This window comes from Stegodyphus dumicola, chromosome X1, assembly GCF_044657685.1.
Source record: "Stegodyphus dumicola isolate Sdum_Otavi_A_Nest chromosome X1, ASM4465768v1".
Lineage (NCBI taxonomy): Eukaryota > Metazoa > Arthropoda > Arachnida > Araneae > Eresidae > Stegodyphus > Stegodyphus dumicola.
In genome coordinates, this window is record NC_140780.1 from 97,826,219 (window position 1) to 97,839,958 (window position 13,740).

The 13,740-nt window shown below is 35.2% G+C and overlaps 1 protein-coding gene across 1 annotated transcript in view; it reads left to right on the forward strand.

Moving 5' to 3' along the window:
* The window catches only part of LOC118183902 (peripheral plasma membrane protein CASK-like), a 367,998-nt gene that overhangs the window by 36,298 nt on the left and 317,960 nt on the right, over nt 1-13,740 (forward strand). The gene's annotated exons all lie outside the window — the stretch shown is intronic.

Here is a 13,740-nt window from a genome sequence, read left to right on the forward strand (position 1 = left end):
TGTTATATGTATAAAATCTTATTTATTAATAACGTATTTGTAGCTATAAGAATGTACAAAATAGTGTAAAATAATGTATTTTATTTTTGTGAAATGCTGTGAAATTGTTTTAATCATGAAACAAAAGCTGCTGCTATATTTCAGCTGACTATAATAAAAGATTTATGATACTTTTGCTGTATTTTTAAGAAATTTGTTGAATAAGACTAATTAAGAATGAGACAGATGTATTATCTCTTAGGAAATCCCTTTTTCATAGAAACCTTATATGCCTTTGTAAAACAATTGGGCTAGATGGGTATAATGTTGAGTACTGCTTTTACTGCCATCAGATAGTTTCACATAAAATACTGTGCTGCAAGTGATACCTATCTAAGTATTTCTAAAAATTCCACATACAGTATAACCCATTTATCTAGACTAATTTGAGCAAAACAGTTTCAGATAACAGTTCAACAAAGAGCAATCCTTTGTATAGTTAAATGAGCAATCTCTTATTAGAATAAAACTCCATTCATTCAAACTAACACTGCAGAGACATTTTGTATATTTCATGATCAGGTTTATTTTTATTAAAAATGAAAGTTAAAAAGGAAAGAAAAGAAAATGATGTGTATTTTTGTATACATAATGATGGACTGCAACATTATTTTAGACTCTATTTTCCTTAAAAGACTCTAACAGATTTCCCCTATAATTTTTTTATGCAAGTAGTATAAAAGTGATATGAATGATGGTAGTGCAATTAGGGGAAAAAATTACAGTCAGACCTCATTAACCTCATGAGAAAATATGACTTATTACCTGGCATGATCTGTTCTCTGGGATGGTAAGAATGGACTGTGATCAAAATGCTTAAATGAATAATTCTCATTGCCAATTAAAAAGTGTATCCTAAAGTATTTATATGAAAGAACAGTATTAGGTAATAAATTTCAAATTACTCGGAAGAATAATATTTCTTTGATTTCTAGACTGACTATCGGTAATTCTGTGTTCCATTTGATACTGGCATTCATGATGTTCTGATATTGTTTCCTGAATAGGCAGCATATTCTTTTTAATGATATGCAGACTGTCTGTGTAAAATAACCTTTTTGGTTGGTGCATTTTAGAAAAACTTACTTGCATTCATTTTTGGAAGTTTTATCCTAACTACTCCAAGTAGCATAACCTTATCATAAAGACATAGCAAATGCATCCTGCATGATGTTGCAAAGACGTCATATTGTGTCGTCTTTTGAACGCCCATATGTCAGCGAAAGTATATGTTTAATGACCACTGCAAAGACGTCGATTTCATGTCTTTTACGTAGAACACTTTTGATGCTAAGACACCGACTTCACGTCTATATGTGGAACACTTTTAAAGCAAAGACGCCATTTTCGCGTCTTTATAAACGATGTTTTTGTTGCACAAATGTAGGATGCTATGCGGTAACATCATATTATGACATTTTAATGACATTCTACTGCAGTTTGCCTTTTTCGTTAATTATCTTTGCAGTCCCATAAAGTAAATTGCAGAACTAATAGGGTTATATGTGTTCTAATAGGGTTCTAGTAGTTCTGTAGTTTTCCTTTTTGGGACTGTTGCAAAGGCTAATTATAATGCTTTTTTGCAAATATAATCCATTTTACTGGACCATTGTGTTTACTGAAATCGTATTTAATTTTTGAGTTCAATTTTTCCCTTAGTGTGTCCCTAAACTCTAATATGTTGTCTACTCCTTTTTTGAAATGTCAAAATAAATTGCAATTTTTTAACATAAAATTACATATTTTAATGTCTAGATCTACCCAAGTGTTAAACCTTGCGAATTCTTGCACAGGTTTTTAAGATGATCACAACCAGGGAAAGGGTGTAAAAGATCCTTTTATTAAACACAATAATAATTTGCATGGCTTACAAACACCGATCAAACTGAGAACTCAAAAGTTACTTAATACTAAATTTAAAATTAAGAGTAGTACACTACACAATTCATTTTAAAGCTAACAGGTTGATTCAGAACATACCCTGGAAGAACATTAATTCAGAGCAAGAATGCATAGCCGATATTTAAGGTTGACTGAAGAGTAAGATTAAGTTGACTTTCAGATTAAGCTGAAAGAATTGGCAGCGTGCGCTTACAATAGCGAAAACAAGATCTGTTAAACTTTTCTCTCCAACAGTTTAATACTTTGGCTCACCCTAATTCATTTATATCCTAAAGAGGAAACGTAAGGGGTATAAGAGAAAATAGAAAAGATTATTAATTATCTTTTCTATTTTCTCACAAATTAAAATAACTGTAAGCAAAAATAAATGAAGCCCTACATCTTCCCCCCCCCTGGATAAAGATAATTAAATTCTAGTCCTAACTCGAACTCAACCTTCACAAAGTTTTTAAGTCTTAAGATTAAGTTATGTTACAGACGAAATTTCCGCATTCTATTACATTCACAGCCTTCTTCCTCGGGTCTCTCTCTCCAGACCTCTGGATGGAAAATAGTTTAGAAAAGGTCTAATGTATTTAATGTATTCACGTAACGTTTAAGGTTTTCCACAAATAGATTTATTCTCATTTAATATCCTATGGGGGATCTTTTGCTCATCCCATTCTTTCCAAATTTTAAATCTTCTCGTGCTCTTCAGCAAGGTGTACTGATATGAGAGCTTGTGTGTACATGTAAAACGTGTTCCACACTCCTGTGTAGTCGACATTCTACTTGTTAGAATTTAGACATACGAGATCTCAGAATTACACCCTACATTCAGTTCTCAGCCCTGAGGTGCTAATTTTACTAAAAAATGAACTTAGTCATGGTTGGAGAGCCTAACAACTTTCATGCATTTATCGAGTTTCTCACGTTTATTCTGGTAAATAAAGTGTCGAAGAATTTAGTGAACTGCTAAGCGAATAGTCGCATAAGTCCAGGAACAGAAACCTAAACTCTTGAAGGGTTAATTACCCTTTATTTCACTCAGAATAAGATTAACAGTCGGCCCCGTTCTCACGGCGTACAGCAAAGCCTTCACTTGCGCTTAAACTCAAAATGTAAGAAATAAGAACTAATTAATGACTAACTAAATAGATTTAGCCGAAGCTAACACAGTTCTAAACTATAGTTCATAATATATATATAGTTCAGAATATAAACAGTTCAGAATATAATTAAGACACAATAACACGCCGAATAAATACTAATTCAGAAGTCAAACAACAAAAATCAGCGTTATACCTACAAAATTTTCACAGGACTAGTTTCGATGGTTTTACAGAACCATCATCTTCAGCTGCAAAACCGCAAATGAACAAGATAGGAAATAATGATTAGATAAGATAAGAAAGGCTGGACAAGAATAAGCAAGTGGCGCCATCTGTTGGCGAAACCAGAACTAAAACATAATTTCTCTAAAAGCCGAAGGCAAATTTGGATTGGAATTAGGATCGTTAACTAGAACAGAAAGATTTCTATGAATGTGAAATGCCTCTAGAAAATCCAGTTCTCCAATGGAAGATGTTTTTTGAATAATTTTGGCAGCAGAAAAATTGAAAGTGTGATTTTCGGACCAACAATGTTGAGCAACAGAAGACTTCTGTGTTTCCTTTTTTCTAACATATGCCTCATGTTCTTTGACGCGAAATTTTAAGGCTCTCTTAGTTTGGCCAATGTAAATTAAACCACACTGGCAAGGAATCCTATAAATACCCCAGGAATTCATATCCGGAATGGGGTCCTTGAGTATAGAAGTTGGAATTTTATTGATGGGAGAATAAACAACCCGAAAGTTAAATTTCTGCAAAATATGTGCAACTTTATAGCTAATTGATGGAAAGAAGGGAATGACAACAGAATTTTTATAATCTCCTAAAATAAGAGTGTGGCTTTTAGTGTGTTGAGATGAGAATTTTTTAACTGCTTGATTAATAATGTTGGGTGAAAAGCCCCTGTCAATAGCTATTGCTTTTAAATAATTTAGTTCTTCATCAAGGGCGAATTTGGAGGAGCAAACTTGAAGAGCACGGAAAACATAGGAATAAAATGAAGCTAACTTTTGTTTAGTCGGATGACATGATTTAAAGTGTGGTGGAAGGCAAACCGATGAAGGTTTACGGTAAACTGTAGTACTGAAGTTGGATGTGTTACGTGTGACCAGAATGTCGAGAAACGGAAGAGAATTGCAAGTCTCAAGTTCAAAAGTGAACTGAATAGCAGGATCAATAGAATTCATTGTTGAAAGAACTTTATTTAAATCATCTTTATTACCTTCAAACAGGGTAAAAGTATCGTCTACGTAGCGGAACCATGCCGGAAAGTTTAAAGTTTCAAACAATTTTGATTCATAATAATGCATGTAGATATCAGCCAGGATGGGACTGAGGGGGCTTCCCATGGCTAATCCCTCAGTTTGTTTGTAATATTTGAAACAAACACATTTTGTTTTCCAAAATAAATATTACAAACAAACTGAGGGATTAGCCATGGGAAGCCCCCTCAGTCCCATCCTGGCTGATATCTACATGCATTATTATGAATCAAAATTGTTTGAAACTTTAAACTTTCCGGCATGGTTCCGCTACGTAGACGATACTTTTACCCTGTTTGAAGGTAATAAAGATGATTTAAATAAAGTTCTTTCAACAATGAATTCTATTGATCCTGCTATTCAGTTCACTTTTGAACTTGAGACTTGCAATTCTCTTCCGTTTCTCGACATTCTGGTCACACGTAACACATCCAACTTCAGTACTACAGTTTACCGTAAACCTTCATCGGTTTGCCTTCCACCACACTTTAAATCATGTCATCCGACTAAACAAAAGTTAGCTTCATTTTATTCCTATGTTTTCCGTGCTCTTCAAGTTTGCTCCTCCAAATTCGCCCTTGATGAAGAACTAAATTATTTAAAAGCAATAGCTATTGACAGGGGCTTTTCACCCAACATTATTAATCAAGCAGTTAAAAAATTCTCATCTCAACACACTAAAAGCCACACTCTTATTTTAGGAGATTATAAAAATTCTGTTGTCATTCCCTTCTTTCCATCAATTAGCTATAAAGTTGCACATATTTTGCAGAAATTTAACTTTCGGGTTGTTTATTCTCCCATCAATAAAATTCCAACTTCTATACTCAAGGACCCCATTCCGGATATGAATTCCTGGGGTATTTATAGGATTCCTTGCCAGTGTGGTTTAATTTACATTGGCCAAACTAAGAGAGCCTTAAAATTTCGCGTCAAAGAACATGAGGCATATGTTAGAAAAAAGGAAACACAGAAGTCTTCTGTTGCTCAACATTGTTGGTCCGAAAATCACACTTTCAATTTTTCTGCTGCCAAAATTATTCAAAAAACATCTTCCATTGGAGAACTGGATTTTCTAGAGGCATTTCACATTCATAGAAATCTTTCTGTTCTAGTTAACGATCCTAATTCCAATCCAAATTTGCCTTCGGCTTTTAGAGAAATTATGTTTTAGTTCTGGTTTCGCCAACAGATGGCGCCACTTGCTTATTCTTGTCCAGCCTTTCTTATCTTATCTAATCATTATTTCCTATCTTGTTCATTTGCGGTTTTGCAGCTGAAGATGATGGTTCTGTAAAACCATCGAAACTAGTCCTGTGAAAATTTTGTAGGTATAACGCTGATTTTTGTTGTTTGACTTCTGAATTAGTTCAGAATATATCACACACACACACATAGATGGCTGAGAAGACCCTAGTGGCTTAAAGGTGGCTGAGTGGAAAGCATGATGACGCCGCAATTTAGCACAACGGATCTTGAAAAATCACAATCTTTATTTTATTTTTATTTTTTTTTTACGTATATCAAACCATTCTTTTGCAGATAAGATGTTTCCTAATTATATTTGACAGTAAGTTCCAATCTGAAGTACGACGTCATCTTAAGCAAGTAAGCGGCAGCAGCGTGGATAAAAAGTGTCTTGCCAGCAGGAGAGCTTATGCGAAAAAGGGAAGGGTGTCATAGAACTTCAAATAAGGAAAAAGGGGGGCAGTTGGAATAGTTTCAGGTCCGTGTTTTGGTTTACAATTAATTTGATTGGACAAGAGGCATCTGCATTAAAACGTTACGTAAAATAGAAAAATCTGGAACCTGTGAGAAGAGATGAATTTAGGAGCAGATCACCAAATTTAGAATGTTAATTTTGAGGTCGCCAATTATTTTTTAAAACAGCTATCATATTTTGTTATATCTTACATATTACCCCCCTTCAAAAGGAAGGCTGGATGAATAGGGTGGAAGAAAAAGCGTTAGAGCAGCAAAATATGAAATATATAATTTTGAAAATACAAAACAATATTAATTTTTAAACAAAAACTATCATCATAAAATTTTAACTGATATTTTAACTCAATTTGGCATTTCACTGAAAGTCGTAAAAATTTTGAATTCAATAATAATTTTAAGCACTGTAAACTTCTAAAACAATTTCACATTTTAGAATCCTGAAATAAGAATGTCCAATAAAATTTTGTAAAGTTCTTGATGAAAAATATTTTCACAAAGTAAATGCTTCAATTTTCTCACAAAGTAAATGTTCAAATAAAAGTCTTACAAAATTACCAATTTTTGTTGATGAAAATATTCCTATTATAATACAGATTGAGATGCCAACTTTCATGTTATTTGTTAGAATTTCCATAATTATATTTTTTAGGGAAGGCGTTTTTAAAATATTAAAATTTTTTGCACATCATTCATAAACACAACAAATTTCAAACTTTTCACTATTATTAAGACATTTAAAATTTACTTATTCTTTACAAACCTGAAGACTCCACAACTTTCTCTAAATACCAGCATATCCGTCATATTGGTTTATCAGTTGAGCAAACTGATGTTTATTATTCTTCAGAAGTGGCCAAAAGATTTGCTAAATTAGCAGTTACTGTAGAAAAGGCCTCTGTTCCTTCGATAGAGGCAACTGGCTTTTTTTCGAACTGTTGTCATTCCATTATAAAAATTAAAAACACACTCTATTTTATGAAAAAAAAATACTTAAAATTTAAAAAAAAAAAAAAAATTATTTTTTCATAAGGTGAGAGCCTTCAACGTTTATCTTGAAAACATTAAATAAATACCTACAATTAAAAAATTTCAAACAATTTCATTCTTAAAATACAGTATAAGTTAAAAAATATAAATTCGAAGAAATTTAAACAGTAGTACAAAAATAGTATTCGTAATAGGAACCTTACCTATGTAAGACCTTCAAATTCTTTACCTAATTTTTATCAAATTCAGTAATTTTTCTTTTCCAATTCAGAAATACAAAACTGCATTTTAAATAAATCATAAAATTTTTAAATTATTAACTCATTGATCTTAAAATGATTTAAGCAAAATATTATCATCAATAAATCATAATAAAATAAATTATAAATGCAAAGTTTTTAAAGTAATTTACTCAATTTAGAACTTAATACCACTTCAATATCACATTAATAACTTTCGATAATATTCCATTCTTTGAATAAGAACACCGAGAAATGCAAAATGTGCACAAAACACTATTTTCACTCATGTGGTTGCTGACCTTCAAAGCACTTTGGATATTTTTTCTTTTTACTCGATGATCGGAAATGCATAAACATTACGAATATTCGGAGCGAGCGAGAAGCACTAACCATATTATTATTTCACTACGTTGCGGCACTGACCTGGATTCGAAAAAGATTCGATTTTGAGCTTACAGATGATTTTCAAAGCACTTTCGAATATGCTGTTAAATCACACACCGGAAACGAATTTGATGATTCACTGGAAAATCAAAATCTTAAAAAAAACCTTGTATTTAGCGTAAGTATAATGAAACACTCAATCGATTTCGAGGGCAGCTAAAGGTCCCTCCTCATCAGGAGAAAGAAATACCTAGAAAGAAGAAAATAAAGGAGAAGGAGTCTCAGAAACACGTGGTCCTTATCAGCACTGCACGTGGTTATAACTGGATTTTTAATCAGAGTTGCACTGGCCGCCTACTTTTACTGAGTCAGGCTATCTGATCAAGCATAAAGGACAAGAAAAATTAGCGAAGTTAAAATAGGGAGCGAGGGGCAAATGCACCTTCACGCTCAAAATCTGAACTTCAAATAATGGAAAGCAACCACTGAACGAATTTTTATACCCTCTGGTAGTACCAAACGCGAGGAGGTAACGCTATCTATCGGCAAAAATAACTGAATTAAGATAGTAGAATTTTAAAGGCATTAGGAAATGCAAAATGTGCACAAAACACTATTTTCACTCATGTGGTTGCTGACCTTCAAAGCACTTTGGATATTTTTTCTTTTTGACTGGATTGGACTTCAAATCATTAACTAAACCTGCTAAATCTTTGTGAATGTGAAAAGCCTCAAGAAAATCCAATTCACCTATGGAAGAAGCCTTTTGGATAATTTTTGCAGACCCAAAGTCAAAATTATGGTTAAATGTCCAACTATGATACGCTATTGAAGACTTGTTAATTTCGCCTTTTCTGACATAAGATTCATGTTCCTTGATACGAAACTTCAACGCTCTTTTTGTTTGGCCAATATATCTTAAACCACCCTGACACGATATACTATAAATTCTCCAAGAATTCAAGAGTAAAAGTAGGCGGCCAGTGCAACTCTGATTAAAAATCCACTTATAACCACGTGCATTCCTGATAAGGACCACGTGTTTCTGAGACTCCTTCTCCTTTATTTTCTTCTTTCTAGGTATTTATTTCTCCTGATGAGGAGGGACCTTTAGCTGCCCTCGAAATCGATTGAGTGTTTCATTATACTTACACTAAATACAAGGTTGTTTTTACGATTTTGATTGTCACATTAGCGTGTTTCTCTTCTAGTCTGATTCACTGGAAGTTTAAAGCAGTAGAGTTCGAAGACCATTGTTGAAACTTGCATCAGGTTAATCCCGTCTTGACTTTTTATAAAATTATTACCTATATATATGTGTGTGTGTGTGCATGTAAAATATCAAAATATGAAGAAAAACTTATTACTAAATTAAACTTAATTGGAATGTCCCTTTAAATTCTTAATTGCAGACATCCTTTCTTCAAAGCTCCATATTGCACCATGTTACATCATGCATTCCGCTGTGCGAAAGCTTTGTCCCAATCGATGCTCAGGATTAAAACAAAGACTTCTGGAGCTTATAAATATTACTGCAATTATTACTCCTCTCTCTTTTGCTGCTTGCTCTGCCTAGGAAAGTCATCACTCTTCGCTAAGCTTTTTTTTTTTTTTTTTCTATTATCTAAAATGTAAATTGCGTATATGGAAACTGTGGGGCGCTTTTTGTACCCCTAATGTTGTACCAATTAAGCAGAAATATATTTTCTGAAGAATTTTCGTGTTCAGAATCAAAAGGACGTTTTACTCATCAAGCCAGTTGTGATCCCCTCCCCAGTTATATCTACGCAGCTGTTTTCTCGGCTATGACTAAACAGTGATTGGTTGCATCTTCTCTAGTCAGCTCTTTGCTAATTTCTGTCAACGTGCCACGAGTGTTAACCTCTAAAATATCACAATATAATAATATAAAATTCCAGCAGATAAATATCTAAAATATCGTGTCGACATGGACTCCCTATATGTGGAATCTTAACTTCCCGTGTTTAATACAAGTGCCATTATCTACTAAAATTCAACACATAAAGCAAAAGAGTGATGCGTAATAACTGCAGTAGTATTTATGTGATATTTTAAAGATTCGCAGGTATGGTACATTGATAGATTTTAGCAGATTGGGTAGAAAAGTTGAACCAATCGCTTTTTAATCACTGTCAAGAAAACTGCTGTGTAGATATGAGTGGGGGGGGGGGGAGAAATCACTATCGGTTTAATGATTAAAACATCCTTTTTATTTTCAACAGGAACAATTTTCAGAAAATATATTTTTACTTAATTGTTGCAACGTCAGGGGTTCTAAACACGCCTCACTATTTCCATATACGCAGTTTACATTTTAGATAATAGAAAAAGAAGCTTAGGGAGGAGACGTGACTTTTCTAGGCAAAGCAAGCAGTAAAAGAGTGATGCGTAATAACTGCAGTAGTATTTGTAAGTTCGGAAATTCTTTGTTTTAATCCTGAGCAGCGATTGGGGAAAAGATTTCTCACTGCAGTTACTACAGCGAAAGCATGATGTAACCTGGTGCAATATGGAGCCTTAAAGATGGGATGTCTGAAATTAAAATTAAGAATTTAAAGGACTGTGCCAATTAAGTTTAATTTGGTAATAAACTGTGCGTCATATAAGCAGGATTTTACTTAATTTTAAAGATATTTCTCCTGTTTTTCTCCCTCTTACTTTTCCTAGACAGCTTGCTTGATCCAAGATTTTTCTGATGGTCTTATCCATGATGTTCTGTACCGCCTAACCGGGATAGTGCTTAGTGCCGTATCGAAGGGCCCAGGTCCGAATTCCGAAGAAGGCATGGATGTTTGTAAATGCATAGTGTCTGTGCGGCAGGGGACACTCTAAATATGCGACGAGCCGTAAGTCCTCTCGAGAGGTCGTGGTAGGGAAAAGGGGTGGAAGACCCTCGGACTCATACAAAGCGAAAAACAGGACACTTCTGCATAAAAGAAACAATCATAGTGTGATGGATAATAGCAATTTGTATAGTTTAGTGACATTTACGCAAAAATCACATCTTGGTTATTTTTCGATAACTAACAACAGCAATTTTGATTATGAATTTGTTTTATAAAATTCTAAGCTGTTGAACTACAAAAATGTAAATTTTAGCAAATAAGTTATGCTTAAAGAATAAAAAATACTTTACCTTTAAAATTGTATACATCTTTCGATACCCTTGAAAGGGTATTCGCTACTTTTATTTTATGTTCCAAACGCCAAAATGTTTTAAATAATTTTTTTTTTCACATCCACATATTATTGTAACATGTACTTTTTAAACATTTTTAGAGGTGTATGTGTGTGTGTGTGATTATGGCAAAGCCTCAAGCGCTATCTGCCTAAGGGGAGGGATGCCTTCGTGGAGGACTTTCCAAGGAAACTGGCTCGTATACACGTTACACATGGGAAAAACTACGAAAACGCCCATGCAGCCAGCCCGTTCGCGGGATTCGAACCTTGGACCGAACTACCAGTGTTCAGTGACTTTACAGCTCGGCCGGTGGTGGGCTCATTTTTTAGAGGAGAGTTGATCATTTTAAACTCATCATTTTATTTTTATATATCTGAAAAATAATCCCTTTGGGCTTACACGTTTTACTTACTTGGGTTACTTAAAAGTAAAATTACCACCAAATGTTGCAAGCCTCGTCAAAATTAGGGTTACTTAAAAGTAAAATTACCACCAAATGTTGCAAGCCTCGTCAAAATTAATAAATTATACACACAGATATGCCAATAAGTTAACTTTTCCTTGATTTGTAACCACAGATTTGTGTAAAATTATGTACAGTTTTACACGAATGTGTGGAACAGAAGATGGATCCATTTGCGAATTCGTATCTGATAAGTATAATTAAAAGAATTATTCCCCTTACATTTTATAATAACTTAGTTACAAGTTTTAAATAATATTAAAAAAAGAATCCTTATTTTATTCCCTTTCAGAAATATTTAGAGAAAAGTTAAGTACTATTTAAAGTATATATATTTAATATATATTTAAAGTATATAAATTACCCAATGTTTTGGTCACTACGAAGGGATCACCAGTGCTTCAAAGCAGGGTATTGGGGAAACCGGTTAATGACACTCCATCTTACTTCCTACCTCCATGGGTGCTATCTCGAATCGAGCTGAAGCATGGCCAACTATAGGAGTTGGCCCTAACTGAAGTTGGGCTGTCACTTACACTGCTCGACATTGAAAATGCAACACCAAGGAGGGAGTGGTTAGAAATTTATGCAAATTTTAGAATAGACGCACGTCACTGAGTTATGCGAATGATGTGAAATGCGCAGCTCTCCGACTCACGTGAAGTAAGATATAAGGGAAGGAATGTGCAGAATGGGCAATATCCGTGTTGTTATTCTGCCAGAAGAATTATCGAAGAAAGTTGGTTTTTGTCCCGGAGGATACGTGTAATAGGAGAGAATGCTAGACCGCCGTCAACGAAGACACTTCCAGCAGATACACGATTTTACGAGGGGTATGGTGATCGGACTGAGAAGGGCGTGTTGGTCCTTACGTCAAATCGCAGCTGATACCCACATGGAAGCGAGCACTGTGCATCGGCTATGGCGAACATGGTTGGAACAAGGAAATGTGGGAAGAAGGAGGAGTGCAGGTGTAGCCAGAGTGACGTCAGCACGTGTGGATCGACGCATCCGCCGACAAGCTGTGGCGGTCCCGCAAGTCACTTGTACCGCGATTCTGCAGCATGTGCAAGATACCCTGGATGTTCCCGTGTCGACCAGAACCATTTCCTGTCGATTGGTTGTAACGTGGCCTGCACTCACGGCGTCCGTTAAGAAGACTGCCATTGACCCCACAACATAGACGTCAACGTTTAGAATGTTGCCAGACTGGAGCGATGTGGATGACAGAATGGCGAAACATCGTGTTCTCAGATGATTCACGCTTCTGTTTATCCAGTGACAGTCGCCGCATACGTGTGTGGCGTTGACGTGGAGACAGATCTAATGCGGCAGTAACTGAGGAACGCCCCACCGCACGACAACGTGGCATAATGGTTTGGGGCGCTATTGCCTACGATTCCAGGTCACCTCTAGTTCGTATTCAGGGCACTATGACGACCCAAGGATACTTGGATAATGTACTGCGACCGGTGGCAATCCCCTACCTTTAGGGGCTGCCTAATAAAATTTTTCAGCAGGATAACGCCCGACCACATAGTGCTCGCATCTGCCAACATGCTCTGCAAGGTATACAGATGCTTCCCTGGCCACCATACTCTCCTGACCTGTCACCAATCGAACATGTGTGGAATGTGATTGGACACCGTTTGCAGACACTGTTCCTGCCTCGTTCTGAAGACGAACTGTGGCAAATAGTTGAAAGGGAATGGAGAGCCATCCCTCAGGACACCATCCGCACTCTTATTGACTCTATGCCTAGATGCGTTTCTTCGTGCATCGCTGTGTGCGGTGGTCCTACATCTTACTGAGCCAACGCCGTGTCTTTTTTCCAAAGTTCATCATTTTCTGACCACTCCTTCTTGGTGTTGCATTTTCAATGTCGAGCAGTGTATATGGTGCTCAAAGCTGTGCCATCGACCGGCGCATTTAACTGCTTGCCACGATGAATGTTGTAAGCTTGTGCTGACCATTGTCAAACAAGTGAGATTGGTAACAACAACAATAAGGTTTCTGTTTCTGTCTTTAATTATTATAGTGCAAATTCGGTCGTAACTATCGTTTTCATTTGTAGATTTGGTCAAAACAAATTCAGTAAATGCAAAATTAGTTCCTTGAAAGAGTATTTAAACTGAACTAAAATCATTTATGACAACTGCAACCTATGCCTCTAAACCACGATAAAATTCGTAAATCTGATCTGACTGTTGGTCCAGATCTGGAGAATTAAGAAAAATGATGACAACAAATTTGTGGAATGATAAACTAAGAACGTTTATTTAAAATTACATTGCGTCAAGCTAATTTTGAACTGCATTTAGTTTTAAATTAAATTTAACGCTATAGTTCATTGAAAAAGATATTTTGCATTAACTGACAAACGGTTATTTTTTAAATCGTAAAATATAATTGAACAGTTTTTGAATTATTGAAGGGGAAATGT